Raw genomic sequence first — 24,903 nt, 5'->3', positions numbered from 1 at the left:
CCCCCTCAGTTAGTATGTTCTTATCAGTAGCACAGAATGTGTGGGTGCCTTCTCCTCTGCTACATCACCCATGTTGTTGGAGGTGGGTGCAACAGTGTAGCAATATGCCAGAGGGTCATGCTTGGAAGTGAATCCAACTCATAACAAAAAGGAAATAGCTGCCTGCACTTCCCTGTATAGAAGCAAAGGGTGGGCGTCAGTCGCGTAAGGGGTCTTCGCAGAGAGGCACGGAGATGATACCAAATCTCCGCACTCTCTGCATAGCGCATGCGCAGTTTCCCTGAAGAAGATGCGATGGAGACGGAGGGAAGCCCGGAGGCGCAGCCGATAAGGTAAGGTGATTTTTGTTTTAGTTTAGAAAGCTTTATTGAATAAGATAAACCATGTAAAATATCATTACAATACAGGAAACATTGAAATAGATCAAAAGATGACACAATATATTGGTAAATCAAAGGATCCCAAAAGGAAAATTAGAAACTGTACCAAGGGAAAGTGATTTTTAAAGGTATTTTGTGATGAGAGAAAGAGGGAAGGGAAAAGAAAGAAGAAGAGAAAAAGGGAGGGAGGAGTGAAGAAGCAACCTAACACAAGGATAATAAAATACAACTGAAGAATAAAAGGATAAAAAAATGAAAATCATGGGACATATCTGGAAAGGAAATTAGTTAAAGGTAACCATAACAAGTCTTTTTTGATCAAAAGAGGTACAGTATTGGCAAAAGCACGATCAAGTCTATGGTGATGACACAACCGATTCCACCAAGCACTATATGAGATGTTCGAAGTATCCTTCCAGTTTGTTGTGATTATCTCCAAAGAAATAGCTAAGTACAAATCTATAAATTTACGAACATTACATTGAACATTCCAAATAGGAGAAGAACCACCGAGCAAAATATGAACAATATCAAAGGGGTGGTTCATACTTAAAATGTCATTGAGCTTAAACCAAATTTGAGACCAAAGGGATTTGACCAACGGACAATGAAAAAACATATGTAAAAAATCACTATCAGCACATGTGCAGGACCAACATTTCTTAGAGTCTGAGGCTTTGAATTTAAATAAATCAGAGGGGGTAAGGAAAAGCCTATTATAAAAAAAATATAAAGTCTGTGTATTACTGGCTGTACGAGAAACAGTGTGTATTTTAGCCCAAATAGAGTCCCAAACTGGAAAGAAAAATTCCTGCATTAGACCCCTTTCCCAGGAAAGCTCAAGTTTAGATTTGAACCTATCTGTAGTGGGACGGGAAAGTAATTTGTAAATAGCAGCAGCTTTGAGAGGAGTAGTAAAATCTGGTGGAGGGGAATCTGTCGGGACAGCAGTGGAAAGGGAACTATATTGGGATGTGAAAGTGGTTAGGGCGTGCTTAAGCAAGGGATATTGAGAAGAGTATGTGGTGGACAGGTGAAAGGATGTACGGGTATCCGAAAAACCCCTCAAAGAATTATCTTTGAGAAGACTATCGTAAAGGATGATGCCTTTATTGATCCATTCTTTCCAAAAAAGTGCTCTATTATTAATCTTTAAAAATTTGCTGTACCAAATCGGAGTAAGAGAATGAAAATGCGCTAGTGATAAGAAAGAGCGAAATATTGAAAGGGCAAGTGCTTTTGAATGCTTGAATGTGGGTGTGAGAAAACGCGTGGGAGGTTGAGATAAGCGAGTAGCTGTAAGAATGGAGAAAGGTGAGAGTTGCGCTAGTTCTATTGTACACCAGGCTCTCGCAGGAAGAGAGGACGAGTCGGCCAAGAAAGGCCATATTTGTTTTAATGTAAAGGCAGAGTGAAAGCGAGCAAGGTTAGGAAAATTAACCCCTTGGGTTGTTGGAGACGAAAAAGAGAAATCCTAGCTTTGCGATTATTCCATAAGAATTTGGTAAGAATGCGGTTTATAAGTGTAAAAAAGTAGAGGGGAAGAGAAATAGGGAGCATTGAAAGATAAAAATTGACTATAGGGAGAAACATAATTTTATTAGTTGCTAATCTCCCCCACCAAGATAAAAATAAAAGAGACCAGCTGTCTACGAGTAAAGAGAGCTTTGTAAGAATATCTTTGTGATTAATTTTAATAGTCTCTTTGATGTTGTTAGTGTATAGGATGCCTAAACACTTAACGCTTTTGGGATTCCATTCAAAACCAGAGCCATGGAACATGTGAGGAAGGCAAAATTTGTTAAGGGGTAAGACTTCAGATTTCTCTATATTCAATTTGTAGCCTGAGACTAAGGAGTATTCTTGTAATAGAGAGAAGAGTACAGTTAAAGAGGTGACTGGATTGGAGATGTAGAGTAAAATATCATCTGTGTATGAAGTGAATTTGATTTCATTTTTCTTATATAAAAAACCAGTGTAGGATGTTGAGCGCCACATTTTTTCAAAGAAAGGTTTTAAAGCTAAAATAAAACGAAGGGGGGAAAGGGGACAATCTTGTCTGGTACCTCTGTGAAGTACAAAATATCAAGATTGAGATCCGTTAACCCAAATAGAAGTAGAGGAGGCGGAGTATAACAAGTGAATATATTTAATGATGGGGGGACTAAAACCGTGCCACCTAAGCACACCAAACATGAAATCCCAACTAACCCTATCAAATGCTTTTTCAGCATCTAGGGTTATACCCGCAACTTGGGAATCCATCTTTGAAGCAAGGTGAATGATATTAAGGAGAGTTCTTGAGTTATCTGGAATAGATCTACCCTTGACGAACCCAGATTGATGGATATTAATAAGATCGGGAATGACAGTGTTTATTCGGATAGCTAACATTTTTGTGTATATTTTACAATCTGTATTAATTAATGAAATGGGATGATAATTTTTACAGAGAGATGTATCCTTGTCTTTTTTGGGGAGTAAACATAACATCGCCTGTGTTAAGGAACCCTTGGATTCACCCATGGTAAGAAAGTTATTGATCAGTGAAAAGAAGGGTGGTAATAAAATGTTCTTAAAATGAAAATAGAAGTGAACAATGAAACCATCCGGACCAGGTGATTTATCTTTGGGTAGAAGAGTAATGGCATGGAGTATCTCGTTTTCGGAGATAGGTACATCGAGGGAGGAATGTCATGGGATTTGGGAAAAGATTGAAAAAAGCAATCAATTTGAGCAGAAGAAGGGGTTGATTCCGGAGTATATAAGGAGGAATAATATTGGACAAAGCAGTCAAGAACCCTGTCATCAGTGAAATGACGATCCCAATGGATATCAGTAATAACAGTGATTTTAGATTTTTGTTTCTTGATTTTGAGATAATTTGCAAGGGATTTACCTGCTTTATTGCGCCCGCTATACATTTTAGCATTAAATTTAAGGAGATTATTGCATGCAACATCCCATGAGTGTTTATTGTATTGCATTTTTACTTTAATGAGGGAGGAAATGGTATCAGAGGAATTTGTGGTGAAAAAAAGATGTTAAAGCTCTTTTATTTGTTTAAGAATGTGTGATGATTGAGAGAGAGTTTTTTTCTCCTTCCGAGAAACAAAGTCAATAATGAAGCCTCTGGCAGCGGCCTTAAAAGCATCCCAGATAAAGGGAAATTGAGACATGGAGTTAAGGTTATTGTGGACAAATTCCTCCGTAAAGAGCGTATAATGCTCATTGACTTGGGGATCTAGAAGGAGGGAATTATTGAAGCGCCAACGCCGAGTGGTGGGAATGGGCACGGGGTAATCAATATCCAGTATGACAGGGGCATGATCTGAGATAAGGATAGAACCTATTTCTGAATTAGTCATGAATTTGAAAGTGTGTTGAGTGAGGAATATATAGTCTATGCGGGAGTGTGATGCAGGTACAGGAGAATTTGAGTGTATCACGGTGGGAGATCCTCCAAGAGTCTATAAGGCCTCTGGAGGAGATAGCTTTATAAAAGGATTTTTGCTTCTTATTGGGAACGTATCTGGCTTGAGATTTCCGATCTAAGAAGGGGTCCATGAGCTGATTACAGTCACCACCAACAAATAAATAATCAGTCGCATTAGAGGAGAGAAGTCTGGAGAAATCGTTCCAAAAAGTTAAGTCTACACCAGTGGGACCATAAACATTGCAGAAAGAGAATTTTGTATTATTAACAATAACATCTATAAACAACCATTCACCGTTGGTATCATGAAGCTTAGTGTTTGACTGGATAGACAACAATTTGTTAAACAGAATAATAACACCATTTTTGTTGTTCACTGCTGGAGAGCAGAAGGCCTCGCCCACCCATTGTTTGCACAGTGAAAACAAATCTTTAAGCGTAAGTTGAGTTTCTTGCAACATTGCAAATTGTCATTTTAGTCTTGCTAAGTGATATAAAACACATTGTTTCTTAACAGGGTTGCAAATACCTTTCACATTCCAAGAAATTACGCGGAGACCATTCATCTTTGGAAATTGCAGAAGAGTAGGCATAAAGATAAAGGGAAAGCTTTGAGGAGTAGCAGAGTTGTAAATATGATTAAAAAAGGTAGGGACGGTAGAGATATTGAAGAAAAGTTAACAAGGAAGAAATTGAGCCTTATGACCACCACAGAAAGAGAGACAAGAGCAAATTGAGAAAACAATAGAGAAATAGAAGCTTAATTAAGAAAAAGAGAAAGATGCAAAATAGAGAGAATAGGAAAGAGATTGCCTGAAAGAAATGGTAGAAAGTGGTAAGGGGAAAGGCATCCAAGGAAAGGAAAGGAAAAGAGAAGTAAGGAAGAAAGAAGAGGTGAAATAGAGAAAAGAGAAGAAAAAAGGAAACAAAATCCCCCAAGAGGTGAATGAAAAAAAGGGTGCCAAAAAGCCAAGTGACTTTAGTCATAGAGGACACTTAAACAGGAGACATTACTGGGGGGGGGGCAGCGAGGAACAAGACAGCCGTTCAAGCAAGAGACAAGGAAACAAAATAGGTCACCTATACGATAATTATGACAAAACAGATGAAGTAGAAAGGAGTCCGAAGACTAAAGGTAACCATATAAGGCAAATAAAGGGAACTTACCAAACAAGTAGGAAGGATAGGCAGTGAAATGGGTTGCACAATACAGACATCGGGGTGACACAACTAAGAAGTGTATACAACAAAACTGCGAAGTGGAGACCTGTGAAACAAGGAAGAGGAAGAAAAAAGAGATTGTTACAGCAACAGACAAAATATGGAGGAGAAATCAGACAATACTAAACAATAGGCAATTAACAGAACAACTAGGGTTTGCTCAGTTCCATAAGTTCTCCCTTGTGAGTATGGATGAACTTCCGAAGGTCAGCAGGATCTTCAAAGCTAAAGGTTCTTTCTTTGTAAGTTACTTTGAAAAACAAGGATGGATTAGGCCATAGCAAGCATTCATTGATCTCAGCGCAGGTCTTAGGTCCAGGAATTCTTTCCGTCGAGCAGCAATTGGTTTAGAAACATCTTGAGTAAAGAAAACTTTATGACCGGACCAGAGCATCTGTTTATGCTGTTTGGCGGAATGGAGGATCGTCATAAGATCTGAATATAGGAGGAAGTAAGCAATAATCCCTCTGGGTTTAGAAGTTGAAGATGAGTTATTTGGTCCAAGAAGATGGACTCTTTAAATGTGTTTAGGGAGGCCAACAATTTGAAGGACTTGAGTCTTCAGAAATTGGATGATGTCCGACCCTTCAGAACCTTCGGAATACCATAAATGTGCAGGTTATTGCACCTATTGCGGTTTTCCAAATCTTCTGAGGTCTTTTTGAGCTGATCAACTTCTTTGGTAAGGCTAGCAACTTTGGCTACAACATCCTGAGCATCGCTAACTTTTTGTTCTACATCGGTAAGTCTCATATCAAGACTGGACCATTTCTCATCCAGCCTCTGAAGAGTTGTCGCCGTATCTGTCATGAAAGGACAAATCAGACGCAGTTCCTCCATGACATCCTCTAGTGTGATAGGAAGCGGACATTTTGACGGATATGGAGGATCCTTTTTTATGTGTTTACCAGAAGATGCAGCTGGTTCTTTACGAGTACCAGAAGAAGTACTGTGAGCTTTGGTTGAGTGTGAGGAATCCATTTTGAAGGTATTATCCCAGAAAGGTTGAGGCAAAGAACAAAAATTAAAGCAGAATAGGAACCAATCGTTAGTGGCACCAAGGAGTATTGACAAATAGAGAGTTAATATAAGGCAGCGATCAGTTGGACCAAATTCTGACAACAAAAATTAGGAAATCCGTTCAGGGCGGAGATAAAAGGCGGTGAAATGAAGAGCCCAGAGTAAGCAAGTTGAAAGTACTGTAGAAACTCAATGGAATAAGCTGCTAAACCATATATGAGCAGCACCAACCACCAAAGCTATCAGAAGAATATGCGTATATCCTGTTATAACACTGGGCAGGTGGAATTTGAAGCCCTACTGAAGTATGTGCATCTGAGGTAATTTGCAAAAGTCACAGCAGAGGTACATTGAAGATTTTCCAGCCCAACATAACATGCTCAGGAGAAAAACAACAGGTCTCTTCCATATTGTAGAAGAAAAGTAGTCATGAAGGCAAGGCACAGGGTTGCAGTGAAAAAACAAAAGGAAAAAAAAAACGCTGCGTAGAAGAAAACAAAATGGCGGCCGCTAGTCAGAGAAACAACATTTGGGTCATAAAATGCTCAAATGTCCGCATATTGAAGCGGAAACTTGCTCATATATGCCTGGACATTTCCGACGGCGAAATCAGCCGTTTTTTTGCGGGTACGCTGCCCCGGAGTGTGCCCTTCGTTCACGAGCGGCGCTTGTCGGAACAGAGCTCTACAAGTTGCGGCCATCTTGAATCGCCACACTCAGGTAAGGTGATTGTTATTTATAATGTTTTGTAAAGTTTTAATACAGTGGGCGGGAGGAGGGTGAGAGGCCAATGCCGTTTCTGCCCGAGTGTGTAGAGATTTGCCTTGTTTCTCCGCCTACATCGCGGAAGGCGTAAGGGGCAAATCTCTGCACATTCCATGGGCGGAACAGAGTTGTTCGCCCACACCTAACAGAAGGGGGCTGGCTGTGCAGCTCCCTACTGATGAAGGACAAAATCATGAAACACATGAATGAGCCTGAATCACAAAGGGTTCCTGCAATCAGAGTAGCCACACTGCTAAATCTGCCTTGACTGCAAATACTCAAGTCAAGTCAAAAGGCTTTATTTCGATAAAAAAAATTATCATAAAAGCAACACAGAAAATCACAATGGTACAGTTTTAAACACAGACATAAACTTAAAACAAAAAATGTAACCTATTTAAAAAGAATTACTTAACAATAGAAAGGACAGTAAATTTTGCAATAAATATTTAAAAAAGATTTACACAAATGATACTAGCCTATTAGTTCATTAAGTTTTTACAGATTGTTGAATTAGGTCAAAAGGCAGTTCATTGGATTAATACACTTGTAAAATAGGATTAAACAGTCAATTTTAGCCTTTTGGCTCGAATGGACCAAGCCCATGATAAAAATTTAGCTAAAACACAAACATAGGACACACGGCTGTCAGATATAAGTATCCTAATAGCTGCCTCATAGCTCCTAGTACCCAACTGACGGCATAAGTTTTTAAGCCAGACCCTCCTAGGTGTTGCATACTCGCTGCACTCAAACATAAAATGTGCCAATGTCTCTGGTTTGGCGAGGCATGCTGGGCAGAGCTCTGTCATTTCCATACGAGATTTCCATGGTGAGGTGAAAGAATTAAGAATACTTCATTATGACTGTTGTGCCTCCACCACTAAAGCTGAGGCCATTTCTGACCCTATGTGTGTAGGGATAAACATCACCACCTGCCCCATAATGTCGAAATACTGCAGGCAACTTTGATGGATGCAGAATTAGTGAACTGTATATACATTGATGCAAAGGGGAAAAGTGTGTTTGAATGTGATGTAGTGTGTACCTAAACCCTCTTCCCTTCCAAAATAGGAGTTCATGCCCTTTTTAAAACATTTTCAGTTCACTTCCCGCAAATTACTATTCTGTTCTGGCCCGTTTTTGGAGTCTCCAAAAGGTATGCGCAAACCCCACATGCATAGCAGAGACTCCGTAGCAGAAGCAGAGACTCCGCAGGCGGAGCTTAGCTTCCGAAGTCGCGCCAGAGCACAACAATATCATACAGGATATGACAAATAGGAAATAAACAACAGGAAGTCCATAACAGGTAGCTGATTGCAGTCATGTTTCTGTCATTTTGAGCCATCCTTATCAGCTATCAAGATACCAGTAGCGGCTTGTGGTGGGAGTGCTTTGGGGCAGTGGGGCAGGGCAGGGGAGGAGCAGGGTGGGAGTAGTAAACTAAAGCATATGGCCGAACAGAGGTAAGTGAACAAATAAATAAATAAAACTAATTTCATTGCATTTGCTGCATTGCAAAATGAGATGCAGCACGGGCACCGAAATTCGTTTTATTTATTAATTTGTTTACTTACCTCTGTTATGCTGTATTCCGTAGTTTACTACCCCCCACCCTGCTCCTCCCCCGCCCGCAGCACTCCCACCACGAGCCGCTACTGCAAGATACTCTGCCATTGTGCTGCTCTGTATACGTAATCTCTCCTCAACATGGCTGAGGGACTAGATGACAAGGCACCCCATTACAGTGAGTCTGCATTGAACATCTTAGAAGAAGGGATGATTGAAAAGTCTCCTCAGCTTTATGGGGACATAAAGGACCAGCTAAGCATAGCAGCATGCAATTGAATTTGGGTGGACATGACAGCTCACTGCAGTGTAGTGGGTGTTTACCATCGGTGGGTCAAGATGTGTAAAAAGTGCTGGGAGGACCTGCAATGCTGGGCCAGTATTAAGGCCTAGAACATTTGGGCCAGTCCTCCCAGCCACATGTACATAGGCCCTTTCTAAGCCCACTGTACCGGAGGGTCCTGAGAACAGCCTGGCTGACCCTCCATGGTCAGCTATTGGAGCCTGAGCAGGAGAGACCTGGTAAGTGCAAGAATTGCTCTATAAGTCTGGCAGTATGATGTAAATAGAGAAAGAGATGTTACTTCATCTAACTGTGGCCAATCTCACCCGATCTTCAAATTGGTTTCTGATTTTATGAGATCTATGTAGCCTTAGAGCAATTTAAAGGGAGGCTTATGAGGGCATTCTGGGACTCATAGTGTGGAAAACAAAACTGGGCTACATTTTACTCATTTTAATCAGCAAATGCACATACAAATTCATTACTAATCTACAAAGGACTTCTTAACTGTTGTACCAAATGGGGAAGGAAGGGCTTCCACAATGTCTAGTGTTGGGATGTGAGGGTGTTGGATGCTGTTGCATGCATGCTCTTTGTGTGTATTTGTTCATATGTCACATAATATATATACTGCACATTACCGAAGAATACTGGATCCAATTGTAGGTGTGAATATAGCCACGCTGACTGTGTCCTATCCTGAAATGGAAATTTCTACATGGGCAGATAAGCATGTTTCAAATTGAAGACCCTCACATCACACCAATGCAGGAGAGGTGGGCTATTAAATGCTGAAGAGGATACAGAGCAAATTTAAGCCAAATGTCATTGTGTGTGTAATATCATGACATTACAGTGAAATTACTCACACTGGTAGGTCCCTAATTCATCAAATTGCCTAGTGAGATCATGGGGTTACAACGTCAGCACTTGCTTCATGTTGTTGTGAGTTCCTCAATAATTACTACACCAACTACATAATTATCTGCCTTTTATTTCAGTGGAGCAGGCTGGCCAAAAGATATCCATCCAAGATCAGGGTCAGGTGTGTGGAACCTCAGCTCAGAGGCGGGTATGAATGCTCCACATCTCCAGCAAGGAGGAGGAGGGATATGAAGAACAAGGCATGGAAAGTGCTCCTACGCAGACCAAACCAACAACATCAGGCCAGGTGGAGGTAGAGCACATTGAACGGGGGGCATTGAGGGAGACACCGCCTTACAAGATGGGGAAGATATTGTGGATCTCCAGTTGGCCCAGAAGAGCTGAAATTTGATGTGGGGTCCCCAGGGCTGGCGCCATCGCCATCTTTGCATGCCACTGAAACCCTTCCTAACACCTAAAGCCCCCATTCCATCAGAGCCTTTGCCTTTACCCCCTGCCCCTACTCCGTGCCCATGTGCCCTCCCAAAAGTTCTGACAGAGGTCACTGCCCTCGACACCCCACATTCTTCTTGTTCAACCCAGGCCCCTCCATTTACTGTCATACCTCGTGCTGCATCCAAGGAACTGGTAATGGTATCTGAGGTTGAGGGGAATGTTTCCTCTCGGATCTTACAGGAGATCTGAGATGAACTCTGTATGCTCTGAGAGGCACAATCCTCTCAAAGCTTACAGGAGATTCATGAGGAAATCGGGGGCAGATTTACAAGCCCTGTATGCCACATATGCGCCACAGTTGCATCACTTTTGTGACGCAGCGGTGGCGCAAAGCTAGCACCATGCTGCAGGGTATTTACAACGTGACACATCTCCCTAGATGCGTCACATGTGGGTGTTCTGGCGCAGGGGGGCGTTACGGCCCAGGAACACCTCCTAAAAGTGGCTGAGTGAAGTGTACAAAATTTCACTCAGTCACTTTTACAGCCATGCTGCGTCAAAACCCTGCACCTCTCTAAGCAGGCATAAGGATTGCCGCAGCATGTTAGGCATAGGGGCACCCTGAGCTTTGCTGGAGCTGCGTCGCAATGCGGGGCATCCATGGTGATGCAAGAGGTGTCTGCCATGACGGACAATAACTGGCGCATTCCTGCTGAATTGCAGGGATGCGCCAGTTATTGTAAATCTGCCCCTCTGTATGTTCTGTGAGGCACAATCCTGGGATATGGCTTACTTCACTTCCTCCATCACTTCCTTGGGGGCAGCCTTATTGTCTGTGTTGCACCAGTGACCCCGTCCCTGTAGTCATGTCTCCTTGTGCATCTACCCTCTCTGTTTCACCTGCAAACCCTCATGTTGCCCACTGCCATGGGGTTTCTGGTCCTGTACAGGCCAGTGAAGCTGAGTCCACAGATGCAAAGGACTTGAACATTGTTGTGATGGACTATGAAAATGACCAGTGACTGGTCTTTGGTTGGACTCAATACTTTTTTTTACACCCCTTGTACATAGACTGGTTACACTGATGCTTCTGGATGTGATCTGGATGTGTTTTATTTATGTTGCCCACCCCCCATCCAAGTGTCTGTGACCAATCTTACTTAAGATCCTCTTTGATTTCTTTTCTCCCTTCCCAATGGACAGAGATTTGTTTCCTTTGCTATATTCTCAGATAAAATTTCACAAATTGGTGTGTGTTTCATTAGATTCACTGGATTCTAACTATTGACGTTACATTGCAAGGTGTTCAGCTATGCTTTCAACATAAAACCTTTGTACAAAGATGGTCCTAATACTTTGCATGTCTTATACACTATTAGCAAAACATATGTGACCTACCTCCAGACAAACAAAATAACATAATCAAATAGGACTCAACTCAATTGAAATGCGGAAGATATCTTTTATTTACAAAGTGTTTTGAAAAAAATAATTACAGTTCTCGTGGTGGATCTCTCCTGCAACTTTGCAATTGTGGGTGAGGATCCCTGTGAGTAAGAACTTTTAGTGTGTGGGTGCTGAAGTGAGGGTGGGTCTGGTGCATCTACCTGGACAGGTGGGGGAGGTGCCTGGATAGGGGCTGATGGCTGTACAGTTGGAGGAGTTGACTGGATAGGGGGGATGCTGGCTGTACAGGTGGAGGTGGTGCGTGGACAGGGGGCGATGGTGGATGTACAGGTGGAAGAGGCACCTGGCCAAGGGCTGATGGTGGCTGTGCAGTGGGGGGCATGTGCCAGGGTGGTGGTGGCTGTGAAGGTTGGCGGTGGCCATGGGCAGGTTGTGCTACAGGTTGGCCGGTGTTATGTGCTGCAGGTCTATGTGCAAGATCACCTTCATGCGTTGACCTTGAAGGGAAGCTTTTGATCAGTTTCAGCATGCCCTCTGTCATCTTCATGGCCAAGGCATGATGTCTTACACTCTGTTCCCTGTGGATGGATATGCTATCATTAATCTTCTTGGACATGTCTTGACAAGATCGATCCATCCTGTACAACACCTGGGTCAGGATGTCCAACACCAGAGAGATTTGGCCCATGTCCTGCAGTGCACCTACATGTCTGACAAAGTAGCCCATATGGCACGAATGCCCTGCTTCACTTCAGCCTACTTTTGGAAGAACTCCTCTTCCCACTGGCCTCCACATGGGACAGCCATGGATATGACCGTCAGGTCCACCAGCATGGGAGTGGCAGGCTTTGGGGAGGCAAGCTGACACTAAGCATTCGGCTAGGATCACACAATTATGGCAAGTAAACAACCTGAGATGATTGCCTCCTTTACTGGTTTTACATTGTGCAGTTCAGCAACCGGATCCTCATCCCCATCAATTCCTATACATTTTGGGCACTGGAATTTTGTTAGCGAGTTTTCATGTCATGAACTTTCATTTCAGAAGTGGCCACTCCTTTTAATAAGAGACAATAAAAGCTATTAGGTACGTACTGCACTAACTTACCATACATTTTGAGTCATCCTTTCATTGGCCAACATGGTATGAAGTGGTGTACTGTGGTGTACTGTAATGTGCTATATGAGGGTATATGGAGATGATATCAGACACACACTGCTGACATTTTATCTACTTTTTAGGAGCATGAGCATTTGGGTAAGTCATAATTAGGAATACTAACCAAGGTCCCGATAATATAAGACACACACTGCTGTCATTTTATCTACTTTTTAGGAGCATGAGCATTTGTGTAATCATTATTAGGTATACTAACCAGGGTCCCAAATCCACCCCGTGTTGTTACCTATCCAGATGTCACTACCGAAAGTGTAGCAGGGATCTCTGTGGGCAGTAATTTCCTGAATGTCACTGAGTTTACAATAAAATGTTTGTTTTCAGTTACATTTTTAGTTGGCACAGGAGATGCACAACAATTCCTAGATCAGTTCTCAGGCCTGAGACTGTTGATGTTTTCTTTGTAATATGTCCACTGATTATCTGATAATGTAGGAGCTTGGACCCTCTCTTGGCCATTTTTCCATACCAGTTTGTGCTGGTAGTATGACTTGATCTTGATGTGCCACTTTGACATTGCTTCCCTGCGGGTGCATGGACCTCCGCTACAGTGGGTTGCCACACTCTGACTACATGTGGCAATAGGAGAGAAAAAAGAAAGTCAGTGACAGAGAAAAGTTGCACATGAGCTACTTGTTACACATTTCTTTTGCATGTACATGCTAACAGTAATGATAAATGAAAGAGGCAAATGATCTATTCCCATTTACCAGTGTTAGGTGAATACATCAGCAGTGATGGGCCCCTGTTTGAGACTTAGGTAAAGAGAGTTGCCATTTCTATCACAAAGGAGTCTTGGACCTGTAGTGCAATGGACATAATGAGAGATATGAGGGTCTGACTCATCATGCATTTTGCGCATTCTTGGGGCAACATCCATCAGTCATAATTATAGTGTATTGCAGACATTATTAATTTAGTATCATTGTTGGTATCATCATATATTACCTGGCACTACATTGAGGACATTTCTTACAGGCAGCTATGGAGCATGTGGGAGTGGAAGGTAGAGAGAACATCCCTCTGCAGTGGGGTGAGACAGAGGTGGGGTCCAGATTGTTAACCAGGGAGAGCTCTAGCCATCTATCCTGGAATACTTCTTCACCTGCCTCTTCTTAATCTGCCACTTCTTCCTAATGTCTATTAGTGTAGACATCCTCCACCAATGCTGTGGCTGCAGTGGCTAAATGGTGCCATAGGGCTACCTTCTGTGTGGCACTGGTGCTGCTTGGGGGTGGGGGGAGACCATGGAGCCTTTTGTGGTGCCTCAAAATGGACTCTAGGATCATGGTGGTCTCCTTCTCAGAAACGTTTTTCGTCTTCCTTAGTGGTAGCATTGTTGAGACAAGGCAGAGAGCAGGCAGACAAAGACTTTGTGTGGCCAAACCAGGGCCTTGATCGTGTGCTGCTTTTCTTTGGTTTGTAGTGCAGATCTTGCAGGTGGTGTTAAGTGTCTGCAGGTGCTGAATGCAAAGATTCCACCACAAGTGTGAAGATTCTTCCACAAGTGCGGAAACTCTGCCCCGAGTGCGGACATTTTGCCACAAGAGTGGAGATGTTGCCCCATGTGCGGACATAAAGATACTACTTGCAAATGACTCAGGAACCTTAGACTTGTTATACAGAAAGTCATTTTCCCAATCAATCAGGTGTTCTCCAGAGGTTTCAACTGTTGCCTGAGCCTCAGCTTGCCGCCTGAAGCCCTCTACAGAAGGGCACTATTTCTGTGCTTTGCAGAATTCCTCCTTGGTGGGTCCACTCTCAAATCACCAACCAGAAAGCACAGGCAGATCACTTAGTGTGACAATGTCCTCTCCTGCTGACTCAGTGGCGTCCTCCTCAAGTGCCCAGTCAACCTGGAAGGGGGAACTTCAGGGGTTGCTCCCAAGCTTCTTGGCAGCCTACTGTGCCATTGATGTAGCCTCCAGGCACTCTTTATTGCCTTCCCTGGTAGCCATGGACCTTGTGATCATACAGACCCATTCAGGTAATCCCAACATCCTCAATTGTGACCTGAGATCTACCTCTCTCCACTTATTGTGCTCCAGGTAGTTGCCCAATAGTCACTCTACAGACATGGCAGATCTCACAACTACTTTTAGAGAACATGAGATCACTCCCCAACTCAAAGGGAGTTAGATGACTCTCACGATTGTCGGTGAGTATGACTTTGTGGCATGTGTTAGGGATGACATGCTCTGAGGACACCACCTGGCACCTTACAGGAGTCCCCTAAGCTAACAGGGACCACCTCCTCCCGAGGGATACACTCGCCAACCCAAGAGTCTGACCACCGGAGGGGGTATGTTCTCTCTTGGGACATTTGGAGTTGCCCTTATAAAGCCCATACTTATAGAACTTTGTGCATTCGGGTGCAAACCTCCCTGTCCGCTCATTAAAGAACCCCTTCTTTTTAGGCTCAGGCTGGGACTGGCTGCCACTGTTACCATGGGAATTATTTTGGGGGTGTCGTTTGAGAACTCCTTTTTTTTGTCAATGATATGATATGATATGGTATGAAGAAAACATTTCTACAGCGCACGTTCACCAGCGGCTTCTTGGCACTTTGGACAGACAGAGGGGGGAACTGCCGACTGATAACCTTAGTTATTTAATGACTAATCGAAGGCTTGAGAAAATAACCAGGTCTTCAACGCCATCCTAAAAGAGTGGAGGGAAGGAATAAGACGGAGGCCAGGTGGCAGAGAATTCCAGAAGAGGGGAGCTTGGGAGGCGAATCTGAGTCCACCCAATCTTTTCTGTTTAAAACGGCATGGGAGCAGCAGATTGGAGCTCGAAGAGCGAAGGTCTCTGGAAGGGATATATCGGTGAATGTTCTTTTTATTGTCATTTTGTCTTATAACACATGAAATTTCCATACAGATCAGTCATGTTCGTATCACAAAATCATGAGAAGGCATCTCGTAGCTATTTCAATGTATAGCGTTCCCCCTGTTTCTCATGGAGTCTCTCTGCCGAAGATCATTAATGCTTATTACTTAAAACTCTGAGTCTGTACAACTCCACCTGTTCCCTTTAAGCAACTCCTTCCCTACCTCCCTTTCTCTACCCTTCCCCCTTCCTAACAACCAAAGCAAAAGAAAAAAGAGAACAAAACTTTGCATGGTGCTCGGGTGTGATAATTGTTACTATCTACTGTATGGGAACATCTCTGTGTATTGAAGATAATTATTCAGAACTGAAATAGATGTAGTGCCTGTTTTCTGGTGAGGCAAGCCACACGAAGGATACCCCTGGAGAGGTAGCTGATAAGAGGACTCCATGCATATTTAAAATTCCTAAAATCATCTCTAAATATGTCACTCATTCTTTTCATTGTGACTGACTGCCACGGCCGTGCATACCATGGGTCAGGGTGCGGGCCTCCCTCTTTTTTCATGCTGCAGCTATCACCAATTTCGCTGCTCCTAAGCAGAGCCACACCACATCTCAATCTATTTTTGTTTGATATTTCAAAAAGGAGCCTCGCAGGCCCAGCGAGACATACCTGGGGGAGTCTGGGAGTGGATATCCTAACATATCTTTGATTTGTGCCAGTTTTTCAGCCCAAATTGTCGCATTGTTGCTCAGTCCCACAATATGTGTCAATAATCGGCCAACATTCCACAACCCCTCCAACATAGCTCTGATGTATTAGGGAAAATCCGGTGTAAATTGTCAGGTTATAAGTGGCAATCATAAATCAGTTAGTAATGTGCTTCCCACAGGTCCAAAGAACGATTGTGGCAAGCTATTTCCTTCCACAATGATCTCCATTGTAACTCCTTTATTTCATGTCCTAGTATATGCTCCCAAAAAGCCATGAGCCGTTGTCTTGGGGATGGGAGTGTGTAAAAAAGTAAGGACTAAAAAAAAGGTATCATACCTTTGCTTTGACCCCTTTGGCCAAGCGCTTTATTTGCAACAGTTTCCTTGTTGCTGTCTCCAAATTCTGGCTTAAAGGCCCAATTTTGTTTTAAGTAATGGTAGTGTGCGGTGTCCGTAAGCTGAAATTCTTGTTTACAATTTTCAAAGGTGAGTATGTCCCAAATATGAAATAAATGGGATAGGATGAGACGAGCCCCCTCCTTCCAGACATCGAAGAGCCCTTGTTGCAACGCCAGGGGAAGGCTGGGTTGTAATGTGTATGAGTAAATGGGGAGGGGAATGTCGTCCAGTCAGCCAACCTGACTAACTCATCCCAGACGTGTAAGGTTGATAGCCCTGCAATTGCCTGTTCCATATGGAGCTAGTGCTTGTCTGACTCTGTCTGACTCTCTCCCAGACCATTCTGCAGTAATGCATAGTTGGGCAGCTTTGTAGAAAATCTGTAAGCGCTAGCGTACCTCAGCCCTGGGATGCCGCAGTTCTTTTATTTTGTCAGATAAACCTCGTCAACAGAGTGCGTAGTGATTTCAGATAATCTCTTTCCATGGAGATTGGTAAACTCTGGAATAGTTGTAGGAACTTTGGAAAAATTATCATCTTGATTGCATGTATCCTGCCGAGCAATGAGAGGTACATCAGCACTAAGGGTTTAAGAGCACGCTGTACTTTACGGAGAAGTGGAGGAAATTTGGCCACAAATAAGCTAGCCATTGTGGGGGACAGGTTGATACCAAGATAAGCCAGCTTCTTCTGCGCCCACTGAAAGGGTGTCGTGGAAGTAAGCCTCTCCATCTCGCTGTTGTATAGTGTTAAGTTAAGGAGGGACAATTTGGATACGTTTATACGGAAGCCCGATGGCTCCTCAAAGAGTTTGAGTTCTTCCTGTAGTGTAGACAGGGAATGTTGAGCATTTGTCACGTTTATTTATTTATTTATTTATTTAGTGTCACTTTTATAGTGCGCAGCTACCCCAACGGGGTGTCCCGGCGCTCCAGCGGATGGGTTGATTCTTACTCCATAAGGATTTAGCAAAAGAGGTGGGTTTTCAAAGCCCTACGAAAGGGAAGTTCCTCCGAATTGACGTTCATTAAAATATCATTGGCGAACAGTGAGATTTTATGATCTACCGACCCAAAGTTTATTCCTTTGCTCGCTTGGTGTTCCCTTATCTTGGCTCCGAGAGGTTGTATGCTCAGCGCAAAGAGAAGGGGAGGAAGTGGACACCCCTGTCTCATTCCCCTTTCCAGTTGAAACACCTCCGAGCTCACTAAGTTTATAATTACCCTGGAGCAGGGAGTCAGATAGTTAGCTTGGACCATCGCAATGAAGGACTCACAGAAGCCAAACCGCCTCAGAGTGCTGAGTAAGAAGGAACAGTCCACCTGGTTAAATGCCTTTTCGGTGTCCAGACTGAGTAGTACTGCTGGGATATTCTTTTTATTGGCTTTCTGGATTAAATGTATTACTGTCGGTACATTGTCGTGGGTCTGCGGTCTCGTAATGAAACCCGATTAATCTGGGTGGATCAGATTGGCATCAAGTCCTCTATACAGGTGGGTAAGATCTTGGAGTAGATGTTTGCATCCAGATTGAGGAGTGCTATGGAGTGATATGAAGGACAGTTCCACAAGTCTTTACCCAATTGTGGTAAGACTGTAATGACAGCCTCTCTCATCGTTGGTGCTAAATGATGAAAGAGGGATGTTAGATGAGATATAAATACTTCCCTACACTATTTATAAAACTGGGCCACCAGGCCATCTGGGCCAGGTGATTTATGCAGTTAATAGCCTATCAAAACTCTTCCTCAATGATAGGTTCCTAAAAGAGTTAATTTTGGGTGCCTGTCACCTGTGGCATGTCTATCCTGTTTAAGTAATCTTGCTGAACCTGCAGGTCTACCTTGTCCGAAGTTTATAGAGTTGAATAGAACTGCTCCATGACCTGTGCCTTTCCCTTGTCTGAGGTTTCCATATCGCCAGAAGGGAGGCATAGCTCTTCTAAATATTCATTTTACCTGCGTATACTCAACTTTCTTGTCAGATGTGCCCCTACCTTTTTACCCTGTGAGTAGGATGTTTGTTTAATCCAGAGGAGCGTGAGCTCTGCCCTATTTGCATAGATTGCATTGAGTTTCCCCTTTACTGCTTTCACTTTCCTCAGAAGGTTCAGTGTCAGCGTCTGTATATCTGCCATCTCTAAAGAGCGTAGTTGCTCCCCTAAGACCAGTCTATCTATGGTCCTTTGTGTATTTAGGGATGAATTTTGTGCCACTAATTGTCCTTTAAGGATTGGCTTGAAGCAATCCCAATTGTTGGAGGGGGATGTGTCCTGAGGATTGTTCAGTGGAAAAACTCTCCAATGTTTTTGCGAAGCTCATCTTGTGGCATCATATCCCTAAGTAAGGCCTGGGGGAAAAAACAACATCTACCTTTTGGCAGGGGTCCATTCGAGTGAGACGTACAACGGTATATGGTCCGATATGGTAATTGGGTGAATTTCCACCTTTTGAATTTCACGTGCTAGAGTTTGACTTAAGAGCACATAGTCCAGCCTGGAGTATGTACGATGGACATTTGAGAAAAATGTCTTGTCTAAATCCCTAGGATATTGCTCTCTCTTCGCATCAAGTAAACCCAAATTGTGTATGGCATGTTTTAAGCCTTGTGTAAAGCTACCCATCTGTGTCCTATGAGGGTGTGTACCATTCATACCAGAATGCCATGTAAGATAAAAGTCTCCCATGAGAAGTTTGTCTCCTTTTGCAAAGCCCCTTAGGAGTGTCAACAAGGTTGAGAAATGGGTAACTTGATTCGAGTTAAGTGCATAACTCGCTGCTATTGTACACAGTCACCCCCTAATTCTCCCTTTAAACATGACCAGTCTCCTTTCTTTGTCTGTTTTGTATCCCTTAGGTTGGAATTTTAGTGAGGAGTGAAATAAAAGTGTAACTAAACTGTGTTTCGTAGAAACAGGAGCTTTGTATATCAGAGGATACATTTTACGTTTTAGCCTGTGATCCTGTGATCTTTTAAGGCGGGTCTTCTGTAAGGCACTAATTCATAGTGTTGGTCTAATAAATATTTCCATAGCTTATGTATCTTGACTGGGAGATTAAGCCCCCTAATGTTCCATGTGAGAGCTGTAAGTACCATTGTGCTAGTAGTAAAAGCCCTGCCTGCCTTTGATCTGCCTCATTCCATGTACCTCCTCTCCTCCCCAAGCCCAAATCTTGCTCTCTCTCCCTCCCAGACACAACCCCTCCAGTATGTCACAAGCCCCGTTCTCTAACATCGTGGGGTTCACATCTCCATAGACACCTTGAGCACCTGCAAACAAAACAGAAGAAGGAAAAGATCCCCAAGTAAAACTGGTTGGGACAACAGGTCACAGTTTTAGTTTGATAACACAATTGATGATATCTATGGGGGCGATTCGGATCAAAATCGCTACTATGCCTATATTGTTGTCATCATGTACGGGATCCATATTCTCCTCCTAGAACGTAATGCATGACATTTTCTAGTAGCCGGAGAGCGTTATAGTTTTGGAAGTCTGGCCAATGTGTACAATATGGTATCCATCTCTACTAGAGCAACTCCCACAAAGACTGCTGAGTCCTGGTTCCATGTATGCTATGTATTGCATTGAAAGTCTCTAAGCCTCTACCAGTTCCATTGCCTCATCTTCTCAGTGTCTCTTCTGTTTGTGGGACTGCTGGGAGAGCCAGGAGCCCCCTCCCGTAGCTCTTGGGGAATCTGTTCCAGCTGCTGTGGGTTCATGAGCTGCAACACCATTCTCTTAAGGAGCCAATCCCAGAAGCTTCAAGGCCTCTTCCAGTTCTGTAAAGTGGAGGCCTCTGTTTTGGAATTCGAACACCAGGCCAAATGGATATGTTCAGCAGTATTTAATCTTTTCCTGTCTGAGTTTGTCTGTGACAGGACGGAACTGTTGATGGCAGGCCAATGTCGCCAGAGCCACATCCAGGAACTGCGTGCAAGTGGCTCCCTCGAATGACACAGTATCTCTTTTCCAGAAGCTTGCAGGATATCCTCTTTCAGTTTGAAAGAATGCAATTTGGCCTGAATATCTCTCGGGGTTGTTTCTCGCCTGGAAGCATGCTTACCACCCCGTGTTCTCTATCTATTTTGATTTTCACTGTGGGTGAGTCCAGCAATTCAGTAAAGAGCCCTACCACAAAGGTAGATCAGGTCCCTCCACCCCCTCCTCCAAATACCGGATCCTAATGTTAAATGCTGGATCCTAATCTTATCCCAGTGAGACGTGTTCTCCAAATCCTCACCCTTCAGGATAGCCACCTGTAGATGGGCTTGAAGGGAGATGGTAGTACCGTTCATGCGCACCACATGCCCTTCCAGCTCCATTGGTTTAGTCTCAATGTGCAACACCCTACTCCACACTGAATCCACATCCTGTCGCAGCACCGTCAGTTTCTCGGAGAGATCAGCCTTCAGTGTCTCCAGAGATGATGCCATGCCCCCTCGAGTTCCTCCCATAGCCTCTTCTTGAAGTTGTGTAGTGAGGCAAGGAGGTCCTCCTTTGTAAGAGCCATTCCTGCTGGAATATGTATGGGCAAAATAGTTGGATACCCTGTTGATCTGTTGTTTTTTGGTCTCATAAAGAGTGCTGGTGTTCTCGTGGATGTACTTTAGAAGGTCAAAGACGTGTCTCCAGATTGACATGTCACTTTCTCATGTTCACTGCCAGGCAAATGTGGTGTTACGACCTTCGTCGATGGGTAGCGCACCCCTATCGCTCCTTCTCCAACGACTCCGGTGTTTCCCCTGCGTGATCAGCCAGCTCCCTTCCGACAGGATTTAACTTCCTCTCTATTTGTAATGTGTCATTGTTCCAGGGGGACTCAACCACCATTATTCGGGCATCTTGGAGTGGGAGGCAGTTATGAACCACCCCCGCCCTGTTCAGGATAATTCTGTTCCTCCACTGGTCCACCTGGGTCCCCAAAGACATCTTCCAGTAGGCCTGTGTGAGAGCCTCAGTTCACCACGACTAATTATAGGGAGCTAGGCTACACTGCAGCTGGATGTGTGCCTGTCACTGTTCAGTCGCCTCTCAGGTTACACCTCAGTAGCAGGCCCCTTGCCTCATTGCTCTCCTTGCTTCGCCCCTCACCTCTGCTTCATGCATTCGACTGTCTACTTGAGGCCAGGCATTCTACTGTTTTTGCTGATGTCACATCTGGCCTGCTCTACCACCAGTAGTGTCTGCCTCCTCCGCTCTTTGCCCAAGATGGGGTCTGACGCCGGCGATCCCTTATGCTCGTCTCCTGCTTCCCTCGAGGTGGAGACCGCTCATCCACCCTGCTCTGGTCTGTCAGTTTTCTGCTCCTGCCGCCATGACCTAGGGGTTGTGGCTCCCTCTCAGTGACCTTTCTGAGCGTGACACTTGCCCCCTGCCCTCCAGAGGGACAATCGCACCTCACTCTGCTGGGGACACACAGCCGCAGCATCTACTCCTCCTCAGCTACGTTCCTGGAACTGCCCGTCTTCATCCACCCTCATCCTCTTGCAATCTGGGCACTGGCACCGTTGATAAAACCAGCTCAGGGTCAGTGAGTGCTGCCTCAGCAATTCTGCTGTATCAATTTGTCGCTTTCAGCCATTATCCCTATTTAAGCGCGAGAAACGATGGTCCATGCTCTTGTGACATCACGTCTGGACTACGGGAATGTTCTTTACCTAGGAGCAAATATTAAATGTGTACAGAGACTCCAATGCATTCAGAATGCTGCAGCACATCTCGTTTTAATGCTCCCGAGGAGAGCCTCATCCAACTAGGCCCTGGCTTCCCTTCATTGGCTCCCGGTGAGGGAACAAGTTCTTTTTAAAGCTATTTGGATCAGCCACCGCATCCTACAGAAGAAGGGGCCTTCCTATCTGCATGACCTTCTTACCCCGCATATTCCCATCCTCCCTCTGAGATCAAGTGGGACGGTTCAGGTTAGCATCCCGACCATCAGAAGAGCTAGGATGGGCGGGCGCTCCTTTCGCTTTATAGCTGCCACACATTGGAATAAACTCCTGATAGGGCTGCGGCTGGAATCCTCGGAGATTATTTTTCAGAGAAAGCTCAAGACATGGCTTTTCCCATCTGTTAATCTTCTTGTTTGATCCCTTCTGCTTTACCTTACTGCCTGGAACTGGTTCTTGTCACAGCGCGGGGACACACTAGCTAGTGTAGCCATGCGCTTTATAAGCTTGTTTATTATTATTATCATTATTATTATCCTGCATTTCTTACGGCAAAGATAGTGAAGCTGTCATGGATTATGTCCACATGGCCATCATGGCTGGCCACTCCCCAAGAACTCCTAAATCAATCAATTAATCAGAACCATTTATATAGCGCACTACTCACCCGGAGGGTCGCAAGGCGCTTGGGGGAGGGGGGTCCGCTACTGCTCGAACAGCCAGGTCTTGAGCTGCTTCCTGAAGGCGAGGTGGTATTGGGTCCGGCGGAGGTGGGTCAGGAGGGAGTTCCAGGTCTTGGCGGCCAGGTAGGAGAAGGATCTTCCTCCTGTGGTGGCTCTTCGGATGCGGGGGACGGCGGCGAGTGGGAGTGTAGAAGTTGAGGCGGCTGTTGAGGTATCTTGGGCCTTGGTTGTGTAGGGCTTTGTGTGCGTGGGTGAGGAGACGGAAGGTGATTCTCTTGTTGACCGGGAGCCAGTGCAGGTCTCTCAGGTGTTTGGAGATGTGGCTGTGTCGGGGGATGTCGAGGATGAGTCTTGCTGAGGCGTTCTGGATACGCTGGAGTCTCTTCTGGAGCTTGGCGGTGGTTCCGGCGTAGAGGGCGTTGCCGTAGTCCAGTCGGCTGGTGACGAGGGCCTGGGTGACCGTCTTCCTGGTCTCGGTGGGAATCCACCGGAAGATCTTACGTAGCATGCGTAGGATGTTGAAGCAGGACGAGGAGACGGCGTTGACTTGTCTGGTCAAGGAGAGGGAGGAGTCCAGGATGAAGCCCAGGTTGCGTGCGGGGTCTGTTGGTTTGGGTGCGCTTCCCAGGGCGGGGGGCCACCAGGAGTCGTCCCAGGCGGAGGGCGAGGGAGAGTTCAGTTTCAGGCGGCTGTTTATCATCCACTCGGCAACGTCTTTCATCCCTTCGTGTAGGTTGGCTCTGGCGGTGGCGGGGTCGTTGGTGAGGGAGAGGATCAGCTGGGTGTCGTCGGCGTAGGAGATGATGTTGAGGTTGCGTTGGCGTGTGATGGCCGCAAGGGGGCTCATGTAGACATTGAAGAGGGTGGGGCTAAGCGAGGAGCCTTGAGGAACGCCGCAGATGACTTCGGTGGCTTCTGATCTGAACGGGGGTAGGCGGACTCTCTGTGTCCTTCCGGCGAGGAAGGAGATGATCCATTCTAGTGCCTTCTCCTGGATTCCGACGTTGCTGAGGCGCTGCACTAGGGTGCGGTGGCAGACAGTGTCGAACGCCGCGGAGAGGTCCAGGAGGATGAGGGACGCTGTTTCCCCGTTGTCCAGCAGGGCTCGGATGTCGTCCGTGGCTGCGATGAGGGCGGTCTCGGTGCTGTGGTTGGCCCGGAAGCCAGACTGCGAGAGGTCGAGGGATCCGTTCGTCTCGAGGAAGGCGGCCAGCTGCTTGTTGACGGTCTTCTTGATGACTTTGGCCGGAAACGGGAGGAGCGAGATGGGACGGTAGTTTTTGAGTTCGGTGGGGTCCGCTGATGGTTTCTTCAGCAGAGCGCTGAGTTCGGCGTGCTTCCAGCTCTCCGGGAAGGTGGCGGTGTCAAAGGAGGTGTTGATGATGTCCCGCAGTTGAGGTGCGATGACAGCGTCGGCTTTGTTGAAGACGTGGTGAGGGCAGGGGTCGGTTGGAGATCCGGAGTGGATGGAGTTCATCATATGGATGGTGTCTTCGGTGGTGGTTGGGGTCCAGGCGCGGACGGTGGTGGTGGGGGGTGTTGGTGCGGTCCTTGGGTGCGTCGGTTGTGTGCTGAAGCTGTTGTGTATGTCTGCGATCTTGTTGTGGAAGTAGGAGGCGAAGGAGTTGCAGAGGTCTTGAGATGGGGTGATGTTGTTGGTTCCGGTGTTGGGGTTGGAGAGCTCTTTGACGATGGTGAAGAGTTCCTTGCTGTTGTGTGCGTTGTTGTCCAGTCGTGCCTTGAATGCAGTTTTCTTGGTGGCGTGGATCAGTTGGTGGTGTTTTCGGGTTGCAAGCTTGAGGGTGGTCATGTTGTCTGGTGTTGGGTCTTTGCGCCATGCTTTCTCGAGGGCTCGGCAGTTCTTCTTGGAGCTCTTGAGTTCGTCGGTGAACCAGGATGCTTTCTTGCTGCCGGGTCTGCTGGGAGTGGTCCTCAGTGGGGCGAGGTTGTCTGCGCAGTTGCTGATCCACTTCGTGAGGTTGTTGGCGGCCTGGCTAGGGTTCGCTGAGCTGGTGGGAGGGT

The sequence above is a fragment of the Lissotriton helveticus genome, chromosome 4_1 (genome assembly GCF_964261635.1).
Source record: "Lissotriton helveticus chromosome 4_1, aLisHel1.1, whole genome shotgun sequence".
NCBI lineage: Eukaryota > Metazoa > Chordata > Amphibia > Caudata > Salamandridae > Lissotriton > Lissotriton helveticus.
The sequence above is the reverse complement of the archived record's forward strand: the minus strand, read 5'-3'. Positions refer to the sequence as shown.